Below are 17,103 nucleotides of genomic sequence, written 5' to 3'. Positions count from 1 at the left end.
GGAGCCAATTATGTGATCAGAGGGTTGGAAGTTTCAGTCCCTGCCCCTGATATTCAGGCAAAGGAAAGGGGTTGGATGTCAAATCAATGGACAGCGATTAAATCAATCATGCTTATGTAATGAAGCCTGCAGGAAAAACCCTAACCGATACGTTTCAGAGAGCTTTAGGAATGGTGCATACTTGGAGGGCCATTAGACTCGGCTCCCTTTCTTCATAGTTGGTCCTCTGCCTCTCTTCTATCTGGATGTTCATGAGTAATATCCTTTTATTATAAAATAGTAATCCAGTAAATAAAACATTTCTTTGAGTTTTGTGAGCTACTCCAGCAAATTAATCAAACTCAGGCAGGGAGTTATCGGAGCCTACGATCTATAGCTGGTTGTTCAGAAGCACAGGTGATATCCTGGATTTGTGGCTGGCATCTGAGATTCGGGGAAGGGCAGCAGTCTTATGGGACTGATCCCTTAATCAGTGGGATCTGATGCTATCTTCAGTAAACAGTGTCAGAACAGAGTTAAGTTGTAAGACACCCAGCTGGTATTGGAAAATTGCTTGGTGGTATGTAGAAACCTCCCCACTCCACATGTAGGAATTGAATGCTGAATGGTTTATTGGGAAACTGTCCCCAGAATCATTTTTTGAATGAAAATGATCAAGGCACTGAAGAATGCTATGTTAATATCTCATTTGCATAAGGGTATATATCCTTTTATACCCTGTCAACAGCACATAGAATTTTGATAGCCCACATGTAAAAACTAGTCAAGTTGAATATTAGGAAGAGTGTCATGAGACCTGGGAGTCTAGGCTGAGAGACACTTCCTGTAATTGTTTCATAGTGAATTTTAACATATGCCTATATCACCTTGCAAAGTGTTTTTTTTTTTTCTTTTCCCCTGCTTATAACCAAACTGTGCTCCTGAAATTTTACAATGGCTTATATTCTCATGACAAATTGAAGTGTGTTTGCTTCCCTGGAATAAGTCTTCTAGAATTTGGATATCAGATTCCACTAACCTCCCCACCCCATATCATATAGACAAACATGTCCAAGCATTTTTAACACACTTGAATACATATGTGGACATTTATATACTCCAAAGTTATATGTTTACAAAAATTCAAAGTATGAAACATCCAGAGACTTTCTAGTATCTGGTCAACGGAGGATCTAGGATAAGGGAGGAACACTAACAGCACATTTTATAAGGTACTTAAAATTTTAAAGCACTGTGTAAAGCAGTAGGGTGGGGACAGTAAATGACATATTGAAGAATAAAGTGGTTATAGGAGGTTTTCATAACATTAAATTCTTATATGATTCTAATTCTGGTGGAATCAAATAAAATTCAATTAAAATGCGCTGTGAACTATTGGACTAAACAGGATATGTGTTATGTTTCCCGGTGGCAGAATATGGAGAAAGTTATTTTCCTTATTGGTGTTTATATGTTTTTCTACATTTTCTCTAAGAAACATGTAATTCATTGTCATCAGAGGAGTATTTTAAAGAACATAGACATAGGAAATGACAGTCCAATATTTTCTTCACCATTGTTAACCTGAGTAATAGGGTCTGAACAAGGACTGTCCATATCTAGAGATAGATAGATAACATGGATGAGGCATTGATGGTGGTTTCCATTCTGGTTTCATAGTCTTCCTATTTTGATGTTGTATGCATTATTCTTTTCCATGTGTCTTCATGGGACTGTTGGAACTTGCTAGATGCTCATCAGTTGTTGCTAACCACCCTCCACTCAAAGATGAATTCTTCTAATCCATAAGAATTGGAAAATTGATGTGTTTTTGAATTGTGTACATGTAGCCCATTCAAAGTAAAGTATTTCTGTTATAAAGGAGAATTAACCATGGGATGGATAGTCCTTGTCTTATCTGAGCTGCTCACTTTTGGTTCCAGAATCAAGGCAGCTATAGTAGTCAGGTGGAGTCCATCCAGCATATATTTCTCTCCTGTAATAATAGCTCAGATTTATCTAACTCCATATTTTGTGAACAAGGTAAAAAGATTAGTTTGAAGTGCATAGAGCCTTGACAGGGAATGAAAAGTGTGTATATATTTATCTGAAAGGCCATCTGTGCATTAAAACCAAAGATTTGGTGGAATTGACATTAACATTCAATTATAGTTTACCAACACTCATGGGAAGCATTTACTTTTCCTGTTTTGTTTGTCTGTTTTTTCCATTCAAATTTCTCATTTTGCTTTCTTTCAGTTTTGTTAATCTTGTGTTTCTATACAATGATATCTGAGATGTCCCTTTCCGATAGGAGTATTCTTATAATTTTTTATTAAAATTATAGGTTTCCACATCTACAATTTGTGAAAATTAGCTTTGAGTTTTCTATCCTCAAGAATCCATCTCTTAGGAGGATAAACTTCCCTCCAGTATGTGCTATAAATCTCTGCCTCTAGTTATGTATTAGTAGAAAAAGATTCTATCTTTACATAGTACCAAACTTCCTGTATATCTCTGAATTCTCTCTGCTGCTGGTTCCGTGTTCTACATGTGCTGGGAGTGGTCTTAAAAACTATTCTCCCCGGGGCGCCTTCAGCTCAGGTCATGATCTCACACTCTGTGATTTCAAGCCTGCGCCAATAGCTCAGAACCTGGAGCCTACTTCAGAGTCTGTCTGCCCCTCCCTGCTCACTCCCTCTCTCTCTCTCTCTCAAAACTAAATAAACATTTAAAAAATTAAAAAAAAATAAAACTCTTCTCCCTTTGTAAAGAATAGTAACTGTGTTGAAAATGAATCCCACCCTTTTGCTGAAATATGTTCACACTGATCCTTCAGTAAGCTCTCGAACATATTGGCTGAATGCTGCAGCTTAAAATTAAACACTTATGTGTGTTATCAGGGCTGCTATGTACAGTAGTGCCAGATGTGCACTGTGTAACACCAGAGGAAGTTGTTCACATATAGACCTCACTGATTTGAATATTGAGATGATTTCTGTCAGAAGATAGGAAAGTATTTTGGTGCAGGAAAACTCCTACATTTTGACCGTGTTCAGATTTATGGAAGGAGAGGCATATTTTTTAAATGTGGAGAAAGATCATATGAGCCAGCATTGACCTTCACTGTTGTAATAAGAAATCTGGAGATTGCATTCATTCAAATACCTTTAGGCAAACAACACAACAAAGTGTTTTCTGTGGAGTCAGGCAAACCTAGCTCAAAGACTTCTTCACCTACTAACTGTGTGACCTTGGGAGAAATATTTAACCTTTCAGGACTTTGGTTTCCTCATGTGAAATAATAGGAATGGGAAAATTTTCATAAGTTAAAATGTTAAATTTTGGTTGAAACAGGAGCATACATAGGCAAAAACAGATACCCCTGGGTCAGCAAACTAGGGGACTAAGGGACTGTTTTGAATTTTCATTATTTGTATTAATATCCTATGTAATTAATTTTAAAAGGATACCATAGGTAGACTACTTAGCAAAGTGGTTAGCAGGTGATATACATGTAATGGTAACTCAAAGTCCTAGAAATTTGAGACATTAGCCCAAATGACCAGAACTGTGGATGATCAGAGGGAAAAGAATTAATAATGGCAAGCATAGATAGGAGTCTTGGTATGCATCATATAGAATGAGCTGTTATGAATATGCATAGAGTCCTCTGCTTCCTTTGGGTCAAAAATGCAGATATTCAATTGGAGGTGAAACTAGATTTTCCCAGAGTAGTCCCTAGCAAGGAGTCCCTATGACATCCAGGTGAGAAGCACTCAAGAAAAATCTAAGGAACTGCCATATGAGAAGAAATTTTGGTGACATAAAAAGTCCTTTGGGATTTGTTCTCCATCCAAGACGGAAAAAGAGTTATAAAATTCACCTCTGGTGAATTCGCCTAAAGTGAACCTTTTAACACTTCCTGAGCGTGAAAATAGGAGACTGTAGAAGAGGTGCCAGCAAGGAGTTCTGGAAAGGTACAGGGATTTGTTTCAGGTATCAAATAAGCAGTGATGTTCAGAGAGGAGCTCTGATCTTCGGGTGCCCAGAAGAAAATGTAGAAATCTATCTAGGAAACATTTTAATCCCAAAATACCCACCAAAGTTCTTGAGGCAGAATAGCTGATCGGGAGCAGATGTGGACATTTAGAAAGATAGACTGGATGAGGCGTAACTTGAATATGACTGTTGTGTACAAAACCACAACTTTTTAGAAGTTTGCTTGTTTAATGTTTTAGTTTTGGGAATACTTTGCATTTATTTCCTCAAAACCATCTCTTTCATGGACTAGCAAAGAAGGGAGATAGAGACCAGGGAGAAATATTCAGTCACAGCCCAGTGTGGGTCTAGGGAAACCCTTAGATGTACAGAAATATTTGTGTTATAGCTTGGATTTTCTACAGATGCTGAAACGGATAGGGAGTATAAAATATTTATTAAGGAATGGCACCTGTGAAGGAAAGGAGGCAGAAGCAGGATGAGCAAAAGAAGTCCAATGGTGTTATAACTGTGACAAAGTCTCAGTCAGCTGCTGGAGAGCCCTGCAACAAGTACTGCCCAACAGAGTTGTCCCAGGTTGGCCTGAAATGGTTGGGCCGTTATACCGCACCTTGCTCGGTCAGCGATAAAGCTGTTTTCCTCTGCTATCGCCCCTGCTTTCCAGGGTGAGGCATTACTCTGCAGGCAGGCTAGACCTGAAGGAGCCTGTCTGTTGCCTGCCCTCTGACAGCCAGCCCCGCCCCGCTACAGCTAGCTCCGCCCTCCTACAGCCAGCCCCGCCCCGCTACAGCTAGCTCCGCCCTCCTACAGCCAGCCCTGCCCTCCTACAGCTCCCATCAAGCCTTCCCTTGATGGGTGGTCTGAGTGGCAAGTCTCCAGGTCCAGCACTTCTGTAGTGTAAGCATTCTAAAATGGCTTTGATAGACAAAAGCCCAGCCAAATTTTGTACTTCTACAAATTTGTATTCTTTATATTTTAATTCTCCACTTCCATGGAAACCTTATTTATTTCCTTTGTAAGCCCAACAAAGATAGTATAATATCCATCTGAACTATGCCGTCTTCTAAATATCTACTATACATATATATGTACATATATATATATATGTACATATATATATCCATGTTTTCCAGTATGTAGACAGATACTTGAATATTTTCCTTTATTTCTCTTAATATCATAGCATTGGTTTTAGTTTCTAATTTGTTTCCTTTTTTATAGAGATATACAAACGTTGAACTCCTGCTTTTCCAAATGAAACCAGCAAAGGTAATGCTCTTCATGGTGGTATTGTTTTCTCCAAATATATTTGAAAGAATAGCAGAAGTAACAATATAGAAAAAAATCAATAATTGTAGAATTATGATAGATAATCCTAGTCCAGAAATTTTTTTTAAATGTTCTAGATTTGAAATCTAAGCCTAAAGTCAACTAAAATGATTCTGTGTTGTTTCCTATTTTAAGAAGCTATTTCTTGAAATAATACATGAGAGCTTAGTACTCAAAATGAGAGCCTATCTTCCTCAGAAAAATAAGTTCTTTCTTTCATCTCTCAATAAACCGAAGTTTATACCTAATATCCCTAATTGAATATCCTTAATTTAGCATATATGGTTGATTTTTTAAAAAGAAAGAAAAATATCCTTGACTACTGTGACATTGACAGCTTTTTCCTTAGCTTTCTTGAAGCACAATTTTGACATTCCTTTGACCATTCCAAACCTAGATGAGACCCTTCAGTCAGGAGTTTTACAGGAGTAGGCAAGCATGAAATTAATTTTCCAAAGTGAAGTAGCTTACAGATGCCAGAAGCTCATAACTCGGTAATACTGGTAAGTCCCTAAAATAGTTCTTTAGCTTCTAGGTTGTTTCCCTGTTATTTCTCTTATGGTTTAACTGGGTGAATTCCTTCAGTTTTTGTTTTCTTACATAGAAAGAGTGGATTACACATTTTCAGAACAAGGAAGCTATTTTCCATCATTGTGTGTGTGTGTGTGTGTGTGTGTGTGTGTGTGTGTGTGTGTGTCAGTTTTTTGACTATAATCTTCCTCAGGAAGACCTGGTTATCCAGGCATGCACCAATTTTTTTTAATGTTATTAGAATAAATTTTCCTTTCATATTGCATTTATAGTTGCTCCAGTCTTTCCATTCTGATTTGGTAAGAGACACTAGTACCTACAATTGATAGTCCATAGCTGTCACTTCTCCTCTAAGGAATATATATTCTGACCTCTGTGTAACATCATGGCTAACTTCCATGTGAGGGATTATAATGCTTTATATAACTTTCTCATTTACAGATGAACAAGTTGGGCTGACTATTGTTTAAAAATTTGTAGGGGTGCCTGGATGGCTCAGTCGGTTAAGTCTCCAACTCTTGATTTTGGCTCAGGTCATGGTCTCACAGTCAAGAAATAGAGCCCTGCCTGGAAGCCACTTAAGATTCTCTCTCCCTGTCCCTCTGCCCCTCCCCCCACTCACTCTCAAAAATAATTTTTTTTTAAAAAATGGCTAATTTGGAGGTTAATAATCAAGCTTCTTCCTGTGAATGCCTTCTCTCATCTTGATTTACATTCCACCAGCTCTGAAAAGCTAACAGATATTTTCTGTAGTGGAGTATATGCTCATGGCCACAAATGAGACCCTTAAAGCAAGTTGAGAATATCAGAATCTCTGCGTTAAGAATTTACAAGAAGGAGTGCCTGGGTGGCTCAGCCGGTTGAGCGTCAGACTTCAGATCAGGTCATGATCTCATGTTCTTGGGTTTGAGCCATGCATCGGGCTCTGTGCTGACAGCTCAGACCCTGGATCCTGCTTCAGATTCTGTGTCTCCCTCTTGCTCTCTGCCCCTCCCCTGTTCACACACTCTCTCTCTCTCTCTCTCAAAAATAAATAAATACTGGGGCGCCTGGGTGGCTCAGTTGGTTGAGCGTCCGACTTTGGCTCAGGTCATGATCTCGAGGTCCGAGAGTTCGAGCCCCGCGTCAGGCTCTGTGCTGACAGCTCAGAGCCTGGAGCCTGTTTCAGATTCTGTGTCTCCTTCTCTCTCTGACCCTCCCCCATTCATGCTCTGTCTCTCTCTGTCCCAAAAATAAATAAACTTAAATAAATAAATAAATAAACACTAAAATTTTAAAAATAATTTACAAGGAATTCCCCTTCCACTCTTCTTAAAGCACTGTCAGTTCCCTTCATTACTATGGAGCCTAGTAGATAAATGGCAACCAGATCCAAGTCCATCTCTTAGAGACCAGGAGTTCGTCAATCCATCCTATGTTCATTTCTCTGTTACCTTACTATGTAATTGGGATGGACATACCTCAAGTTGCAAGAATTTTCACTTTTTCCAAGACCTGTGGACAAAGAACAAAATGGAAGAGCCAAATGGAAGCCCTAATACTACATCCCTCCACTGTGGTGGAGGTAAACAATGAGAAGCAATAATTCATCCAGGGAGGTGGCAGAGATTAGGGTCATTCTCATAGATTTATAAAACACATTATTAATGGTTTCTATCATATCCCATTTTCCAAGAAAAAGAGCAAATTATTGCACTTTGCATCTGCTTTAAAGAACAAGGCACAGTGCTTATGGACTTCTTTGTATTCTGAGGGCTGCACATACCACATTTGGGAAGATGGCTTCAAACTATTAGTAATAACTTGAAAAGTCTCTTCTGAGTGAGGTGCAGAGGAAGAGCAGGTTTAGAGCAGATTCAAGCTATGATGTTTATAGTTCTACCAATTAGACCATATGGCCCAGCAGATCTCAAGTTGCTAGAGGTGTCCATGATAGATAGTAATTAGTGGTGCTTTCTTATGTGTTTTGCAAGCCTAGACTACTCTAAAGAACTGAACTGTAGTTAGACTGGTCCGTACTTCTAAGTCTGTGCCATCCTCAGCAGAAAACTCTTCCCCATGTGAAAAGCAGAGCCTGCCCTGCCCTGCTAGTGGACCCTAATAGAGACCGAATGCATAAACATGGGACAATAAGCAACTCTGCAGCTGAACTGCCCATCATGAGCTGGGTGTGGCAAACCTGTTAAATCATGATGCTTGGTTGTGAAAACATCAACTCACTATGCAAATGAGACAGTGTATACATACTTGGTCTTGAGAAGGTCCAGTGGACACCAGTTAGTTGAACAAAAAGGTGGGCTGTATATCCATGTCACTCATCTCTGTTGCACTCACCCTTTAGATCATACCATAGCCCTATAGTGTTTTATGTATACCAGATGATTGAAAAAGCAGGCAGAAAACCATAGTTTATGGATGGCTTTATTTAATCCTACTGTTTACTGATGCTCAAAGCATCACTTAGAGGTGGCCCTGCAAGACCATGTTGAGGAGAAAACTTCCCAGTAGACAGAGCTCTGAGCAGTACACCTGAACACCAACTTGGTATGGAGGGAGAGTAGCCTGAGAGAACTCCTAAGGTGTGATTATTGTGGCTCATTGTTCAGAAGCAGAGGCCAGGAAGACTATTGGAAGATTAGAGATTATATAGCCTGGCTAGGAAGCATGTGGATGGTCTTATGGGAGTGAGCATAGGGTTGTGTTATCTCCTATCCAGGAGGATATGCCACAGAAGAGATGCTAAAAACCATCCAAGAGAGCTCGGCCAGGCACTCATTCTCTTCACACGAGAACTTAACTCTAAATGTTTCCAATAATTTTCCTTTTATTCTGGTCTAAAGAGAATGTATTTGCTAACCTCTGCAGTAGAAAATGATAGTTCAGCAAGTATATTTCAAACTTAAACCTTCTTAGCTTTAATCATGTAAAAAGACTAATTAAATTATTTAATTTCTCACTGTAGTTCTGCTATGGTTCCTTCATCTAACGAGGAAAACAAGAGAGGTAAACAGAGTAAAACACACATGCATACTCATACAGTAGTTTGTACTTACATGTGCAATTAAAGTCATCTTAGAAAGACAATAAAATACAATGGTCAAAATGGCATGTGGTATGAGTGAGAAATCATGAGAGACCGAATGTTAGATTACTTTTAGGTGAGCAAGGGTAGAGTGCTTTTAAATACTATAGAACAAAGAAAATGATTCAATAAACCTTTATCTGACATGAAGGGGATCTGTATCTATATGTGTGTGGTGGGGATGAATGTCATTGAACTACAGAGTGATGCATAAAAAACTTCCATGTAGTCATAGAAGTTTCATCAGATACTACTGGTTACCTGTGTTTCCAGATGACTTTATGCTAAAAGTTTTTTTTTAAACTGTACTTTAGGTATAATGACCTTTGGGAAAAAGTATCCTTAATAATTTATTTCCATTGCCTTTTCAAATGTTCCATCATTTCCTTCAGGATGTTTTACCTCTTAGTATTTCTACATATGAACATAGTATATCATTATATATTATATGTAATACATATAAATATTATATAATACATAAATATAAAGTATAAATAGGTATCTATCACATATAACAAATATAAAGGTATATTTAACATGACTTATATACAACATCTAATCACTATATTAATATTTTATAGATTCACAACTTAAGGGAGAACAAACTAAGTTAATTCTTTAAAATGTTTTTATATATTTTAGTTCTTTGAGAATTTTTGAGATTTATTTAAGAATATATTTTGTATATATAGAAATAAATGAATATATTTGTGTAATAGAAACCCCAGTTTCTATGGTATGGTATATTTCCCAATATAATTATTTAATAAAGGAGAACAGCAATTTCTTTGTTGCCTGTAGTTTCTTTGAGCAACATCCCAATTGGCTTATCACACATGACAGCTAATAAACCTTAGTTCTAACTACCTGCAGTCTAATCTTCAAATACACTAGTGTCTTCATTCCTGTCCAATCTCCTGAATTTATTGCAGTAGCTGCCCAAAAGGATAGGTTAATGATTGTTGCTGAAATAAATCAGATTCTGTCACCACTAGATGCTTCAGCTAGTTTAGGTGGAGAGGAATATAAGAGGTCACATTATGATGCAGGAAAAAAAGGTTGAGAACCTACTGTACTGCATAAATGTTACTTTCCAACATACATGAGAAGAAGACAGACACTAAAACAGACCAGGGATATCAAGAGTGATTTCTGTATAAATATGTGTCCAAGTTGCGAGTAGAAAATGTGTCAGTGCTTTATTTTAGACATTAATTTGGTAATATCAGTAGTTTAACCATAAAACAATTTTCCTACTAATGCTTTCTTCCATAATTCTAGATTCGAAAAGAATTTAGCAATTTTCTTGGTAAAGCAAAATATAATTTTTAAAAAAATGCCTATCTTTTTAAAAAGGTAATTGCTATGAAAAAGAAAGTAGGCAATGGGCAAAAGAAGTCCGCGTAATGTACAGTTATAAACTAATAAAAGTCATAAATGAAAATGCTCTGGACTCTTACAGGAAATATGTAAGAGAATATAGGAGATAATACTAGATAACATCTATTGAGAGCTTTTCATGTGCCAGGCCTCTTGCCCAGCACAATAATTAGGTAATTTTTAGTTTTCTTAAAAGTGAATAAGGGGTACCTGCCTGGGTAAGTTGGTGAAGCATGCAACTCTTGGCCTCAGGGTCATGAATTTGAGCCCCACGTTGGATGCAGAGCTTACCCAACAACAATAAAACAGAGGAGTTTTTCTGTACAAATGGTATTTCTAATCCAGAACGGGACTGTAAATCGTGGTTTATTATATCACTGAGAAGAGGTGCATGAAAACACAGATCCTCTTATGTGTTCTGCTTCTTTACGCAATGAAAAGTAGAATCTACCTCCACGTGATAGAACAAAATGTATAGTCGGTAGTCCTGTAGCTTCAGATACCACCAGGCTATAGATCCCTGCCAGAAGCCGGCCGTAATCCATTCACAGAGCTTGTCTGCCAGACTGTGCTTCTTGATACATTGGCAGATCAGTCTGAGCCCCAGAAAGATCTACTTTTCCTGGATGCAATCTTAAATTGAAGACAGAGTATTTGCTTGCTCCGCAGAGGGTGTGGAAAGCTCTGTAGTGACTCACTGTACAACCCGCCCACCCCCCATGAAGGTACCTCTCTTTAAAGCCCAGTGTTATTAAACTCAATGTGCAAACTTACAGTTAGGAAACAAGTAAGTCACAGGGATATGATATACAGCATAGGGAATATAGTCACTAATATTATAATAACTTTGTATAGTGATAGATGGTAACTAGACTGGTCACGGTGATCATTTTGTAAGGCATTTAAATGTCAGATCACCATGTTGTACACCTAAAACTAATATAATATTGTATGTCAATACTTTCATTTAAAAAAGTAAATTCAATGTGCATAATGTTCCTGAAGCTCTGAAGCTAATTAATATTGACTGATGTAGGCTGATGTAGGCTGCCCTAAGGAATTACCCTCCCTTTATACGATATAACAAATTTTGACTTTTTTTGATCATTCATTATTTAACAAATATGAATCAAACCTTCTACATATATCTTTTTAAGCATTGTTTCAGGAACTGGGGATGGAGCAATCAACAAAATACCCTCCTTTCCCTGAAGGGGTTTACATTTAAGAGGGAGACAAAGAAGACTGGTAGGGAATGAGACTGAGGAAGTAGCAAAGGACCATCCATGGTAAAATTTGGATTTCATTTGAACTGTGATGGAAAGCCGCTGAAAGTTTTCAGGCAAGAAGTTATGTGTCTTAAAGGGATGTTGCTGGCCATGTGAATACACACATGCCCCGGTTCATGTGGCAATTCTCTTGGCCCTAGATAAACAGCCCCTCGGTTGCTCCCAAGAACCCTTCTGTACTGCCATGGATTACTGCATGTTATGTGAACAAAATTTCAACATCATTACCCTTCCATTGCAGTCCTTAAGAACCCTGATCTACATCAGTGTTAAAGACCCTGACGTGTGGGGATTTTGCTTTCCAAAGACAGGTCTAGTTTAGTACAGAGCCTATTTGCAATTTTGACAAGACAGGTTATCTATTTTGTGATACTGTGGAAGATTTCAAGCAGAAATTTTGTAGAGTAGTGTCACTGAAGCAGGCATGATAAATCTAAACCCAATAATGAATTTCTGTTTTTAATTTTTTTTTTTTTGTGGCATAGCTTAAAGGACTTCTCTATTTCCTGTTTTATATGCCAACATGTTTTCTGTTCCTAGAACAATGACTGGTACACTGTAGATGTTCAATAAATATTTTAAGTTGATGATGTATCACTCCTCAATTTTATACTGAATTCTCTCAATATGTAAGGCAATATGCTAAGTTTTAAAAGTGATGTATATTGAGAGAAGTGTTCTGTCTTCAAAGAAGTTTCCAATCTAATTTGGTTTAAGAGATTAAATACATGACTATAACATGACGTAATTAGGAATTGGCATTTACTGGATATCTGCTCTGTGCCAGCCACTGTGCTGTAAGTTGTTTATATGTTTTCTTCGTTAATCCTTTTTACAGGCACAAGAGGATAGAAATGTTATTATCTCCATTGTACAAAAAAAAAAGAAAAAGAAACCCAGTCTTAATTTATATAATGTGACTAAGATTTCAAGACTGAGAAATGAACTAAGACAGTCTGACGTGCCTTATTAATCATTAGGTAATAGTTGTCTCCCAGGAGTTAGTGGTGTCCAGTCCTGTGATTTGCCATTAGAAAAGGGAGAACTTTGGGGTGCCTGGGTGGCTCAGTCGGTTAAGCCTCCGAATTGCGCTCAAGTCATGACCTTGCCTTTCGAGTTTGAGTCCCATGGCCCTGTGCTGACAGCTCAGAGCCTGGAGCCTGCTTCAGATTCTGTGTCTCCCTCTCTCTCTGACCCTCCCCCACTCATACTCTATCTCTGTCTCTCTCAAAAATAAATAAACTTTAAAATATTAAAAAAAAAAAAAAAGTAGCGGGGGGCACCTGGGTGGCTCAGTCAGTTGAGCATCAGACTTCAGCTCAGGTCCTGATCTCACAGTTTGTGAGTTCAAGCCCTGCTTCCAGCTCTGTGTTCACACCTCAGAGCCTGAAGCCTGCTTCAGATTCTGTGTCTCTCTCTCTGCCTTTCCCCCACTCGCTCTCTCTCTCTCTCTCTCTCTCAAAAATAATAAATAAACATTAAAAAATTTTAAGAAAAGGGAGACCTTTTACTGCTGGGTTCTGGGGGAAGGGTTGGTTGGGAGAAGGAGAGGAGTCCCTGATGGAGGTGGGCTGATGAGGCAATATAGAAAAGAGTGAGAAAGCCATTCCAGAGGCACACTAGCAGTGCCAAAGTGGAACCAGTTAAAAAAGGTAAAGCACATGGAAGAGAATATAACATGGCAACTTCAACTTTAAAATTCCAGTTTTTTGGTATATGTCATACATGTCTCTTTCATGTATATGTTTAGGCTTTCGTTCTTTAATTTTGACTTTTAAAAATTTTGATTTAATCTCTACGTCTAAAATGGGGCTTGAACTTCCAACCCTGAGATCAAGAGTTTCCTGCCCTTCTAGGGCACCTGGGTGGCACAGTGAGCTGAGCATCTGACTTTGGCTCAGGTAATGATCACATGGTTCCTGAGTTCCAGTCCCACGTTGGGCTCTGCGCTGACAGCTCAGAGCCTGGAGCCTGCTTGGGATTCTGTGTCTCCCTCTCTCTGCCCCTCCCCTGCTCACTCTCTGTCTCTCCCTGTCTCTCAAAAATAAACATTAAAAAAAAAAAAAAAGAGCTTCATGCCCTTCTGACTGAGGCACCCAGGTGCCCCTAACATTGATTTTTAAGATCAGGAGTAGTTTATCTGAGTTTTAAAATGTACCTGTATAAGTTGTTTTAGCTGATATAGTTTTATAGATTCATCTTTGTTTCAAGATTTCAACTTTTGCAAAAAGGACACTGAATACCAGGAAACAGAACTTTCAGATTGGTGCTAACCCTCCAGGAGGTGTGTGTATGTGGGGAGTGGGGAGGAGTCATGGCAGAAGGGGAGGAAGAAGAAAGGTGATGAAACAGCAGGAAATGGAGAATTAAATTCTCACATTTCAATGTTGTAAAACACCATTCTTAATGCAAAGGGTGAACATTAATTATGTGCTTAAAGTGAAGCTGTTTCTGTCTCTATTTTTACGTCATAGTATATTGGCACATATATTGACACATTTAAAAAATTATTTATATACTTATATACATTTATTTCTATACCTGGGTCCCAAAACACCATGTATGCCATCAGAGAGGGTTAGTGCCCCACTACCTCTCTCTCCAGTCCCTTCACTGGCTTCCATCTCCTATAGAGCAAGAAGAATAAGCCCAATATATTGCAAGCTGTGAACATTTTAAATGACAAGATAAATGCCAAGGGAGTATACCAGTATCAGCAGGGTATTCCCAAATCTTAGGGTTTAAATACTTTAACCTTTAGATGCAAGTGATTCCTTATCTCTGATTGACATGTGTTCTTTAGTCTTGTTAGTTTCTTACAGTTTTTTAGCAAGTAATTTATATTTGTTCCTAAAAATATATATGATATTATCTTAGTGCATGTAACCTTCTTTAAAGCAAATTCTTTTTTCAAGCTGGAGCTAGACTTACAGAGAGGAAAGCTCTGAGAAGAGAAGGCATATACTGATAACTATTCATAACTGAATTTGGTCCTTATGCCTTTGAGTTTTGCAATCTTTGTCTAATGACATTAACCTTAATTACTTCCAAATTTACTTACAAAGTTACTTCCAAAAAATTACTGTAGCAGTTACATTTTACTATTATAATAGACACCACACTACAACGATGAAACACAACATGATTTATTCTTTCACATAAAAGAACCCCAAAGGTAAGCAGTTGACCGTTAGCCTAGTAGCTCTGTGCAATCAATGAAGACCGAAGCTGCTTCTGTCTTTCTGCTCTGTCATCCATAGTGAGTGATTTCCTGCAGGTTTACAAGATGGCTGTGCAGCTCCATCTCAAAGTAGTTTCCAGAAAGGAGAGGAGAGGAAGGAGAGAAAAGCAAAGAAAACCCATTACAGAATGCCTGTCCCACATTTGATTGAGGGACTTCAACAGAACCATTTAATGGTTTTACATCTATCTCAGTTGCCAGAATGAAATATGTACTCATACCAACCTGTAAGAGAAACTTGAAAATGTAATTTTTTAATGGGTATATTGCCACCTGGAATAAAATTAGAAATCTTTCATTAAGAAGAAAAAGGAGTATGTAAATAGTGTTGGCAGCTGCTAGTCCCTGACATAATTATGTAATCTTTTATCTTTAATCTAGAGTCATGATTGCCTAAGCTGAAAATGACTTTAGAGAAAACTTGAACTAAAATAATGTTAGAAACGAGGCCATTTGCTTGTTAACTAAGATTTAAGTAGTAACTTATATGACAAGCAATGTGCTAAAAACTTTTTGTGTAATATCTTATTTCATGTCCTTACTATGTCTGTGAAGATGGCATAAATGCTTACTACCTGTGATCTTGGTTAAGACATTTAACATCAAGCCTCAATCTGCACACAGGATCCTGGGGATAGTAAATATGGGATATTCATCAATCTCTATTGTGAGTAAGGATTGTGTATTCCTAAAAAACTCCATGTTAAGGATGATGTTTGATGCATGGGAGGTACCCCCCACCTTTTTTTGGTGGGGGATTAATGAATCAAAAGTCACACTGCTCTCATGATTTGAAGCAGTTATATCTGACTTCAGAGGCTGGGCTTTGAATCATATTGCATTCCCTTATTTTTTTCTTTTTGTCAAAATGTCTTGCTTTGCTTTTTATTCATTGTGTTGGGTTTTTCAATAGTGCTTCTCCCACCCAAGTCGTTTGTTTGAAAACTTCATAGAATTAGAATATTTTTCATTGCAAGCAACAGAAACCTAATTAAAATAAACTTAAAAGAGGAATTTCAGGGATATTGGGGTTTAGCAATCCAAGGATAGGAGCTCTGCTTCCAGGAAAAACTGGAAGCAGAGCCAGCACTTTCTAATCCATTCATCTCTACCTCCCTTTGCATTTCTATATTCTCTCTCTCTCTCTTGTCTGCATTTTGTCATTTTAAGCTTTGCTGTTCCCAAAGCAGTGTACGTTTTCACCACCCAAACTCTGTATGTTGTAGCTTCAGCAATTATAAAGAAATGGCGTGTCGTGGTTACATTTCCAAGAAGAACTGAGTGGTTGGGTGAGGTGCCTACCTCTGGGGAATACATCAAGAGGAAGGGGACAGTGTCAACTTGGCTAGACTCTAATTCCCAGTTTTCAATCAAACGTTAATTTAGCTGTTGCCATACGTTGTATGTGTGATTAAAGTTTGCAATTAGTTGACTTTAAGTAAGGGATATTATTGGCTGGACCTGAGGTAGTTCACTTGCAGGCCATCAGTGATCTCCTCAAGATCTACTCCCATGACCACAATGTGCTTTTAGACCTAAAGCCAAACTCCATTTCCAGCAGACCCCAAATGATGCAGTATAAACTATAACCCATAAAACTCATTGTTATACAATAAATTTTCCAATTTATAGTGACAGAAATCTGGAAAATACATGGGTAAACAGATTCTAAGGATATGAGATCATGGTGGAGAGAGCAAACAGTTGGATGAGGTTGAATTTTTTGATATGGATTCACTGAGCAGAGATTCTGGATTCCATATTTTAGCTTGAGGAATTAGAAAATGGCTCCTGGTCCAAAGGACATACCTATCAATGAAACTGAGAAAAATACTTGTGAGTAGGGTCTTAAAATCCCTGAAAAGCCCTGTGGTTATTCTTGTCTATAAATCATAAATTACAGTGGGAACTGCTCCCATTTAACTGGGTTCCTAAAAACAATGGAGATAACGTAATCTCAGAATTGTACAAGCCAGATGGTGACATTTAATCAAAAAAGATAAGGTGGATATGTTTAACTTAATAGACAGTGGAGTCAAAGCAGTGAGAATATCTGACTCATAGAGAGGTATTACAGTGGTTAGTTGAATATGGTGACCTTAAAAGGAAATAAAAGGAAAGGCTGCCAAATGCTTACTTAAACTACATAAGCAGAAGAGTTTTAGATCAGGTGCGCAGAAGTCCATCTTGAATCAGTGAAACACTGAGTCATGGCACCTCAGTCAACTCCCAGACTTGAGCCAGTTTACAGACCTAAAACTCTACTTGAG

The 17,103-nt window shown here is 38.0% G+C and overlaps 1 protein-coding gene and 1 long non-coding RNA gene across 2 annotated transcripts in view; one reads left to right on the top strand and one right to left on the bottom strand.

Annotated features, from left to right (window-relative positions):
* The window catches only part of LOC131483769 (uncharacterized), a 165,700-nt gene that overhangs the window by 75,171 nt on the left and 73,426 nt on the right, over positions 1-17,103 (top strand). Inside the window, exon 3 of the long non-coding RNA XR_009247902.1 lies at positions 5,203-5,250. This is a non-coding gene — a long non-coding RNA (uncharacterized LOC131483769). The remainder of the gene's footprint in view (positions 1-5,202; positions 5,251-17,103) is intronic.
* The window catches only part of SLITRK1 (SLIT and NTRK like family member 1), a 204,254-nt gene continuing 201,873 nt past the window's right edge, over positions 14,723-17,103 (bottom strand). The window contains exon 5 of the transcript XR_009247897.1: positions 14,723-14,896. The gene's annotated coding sequence lies outside the window, so the exon portion shown is untranslated. The remainder of the gene's footprint in view (positions 14,897-17,103) is intronic.

The sequence above is a fragment of the Neofelis nebulosa genome, chromosome 1 (genome assembly GCF_028018385.1).
Source record: "Neofelis nebulosa isolate mNeoNeb1 chromosome 1, mNeoNeb1.pri, whole genome shotgun sequence".
Classification (NCBI taxonomy): Eukaryota; Metazoa; Chordata; class Mammalia; order Carnivora; family Felidae; genus Neofelis; species Neofelis nebulosa.
This window is presented reverse-complemented; position numbering and strand designations above follow the sequence as displayed.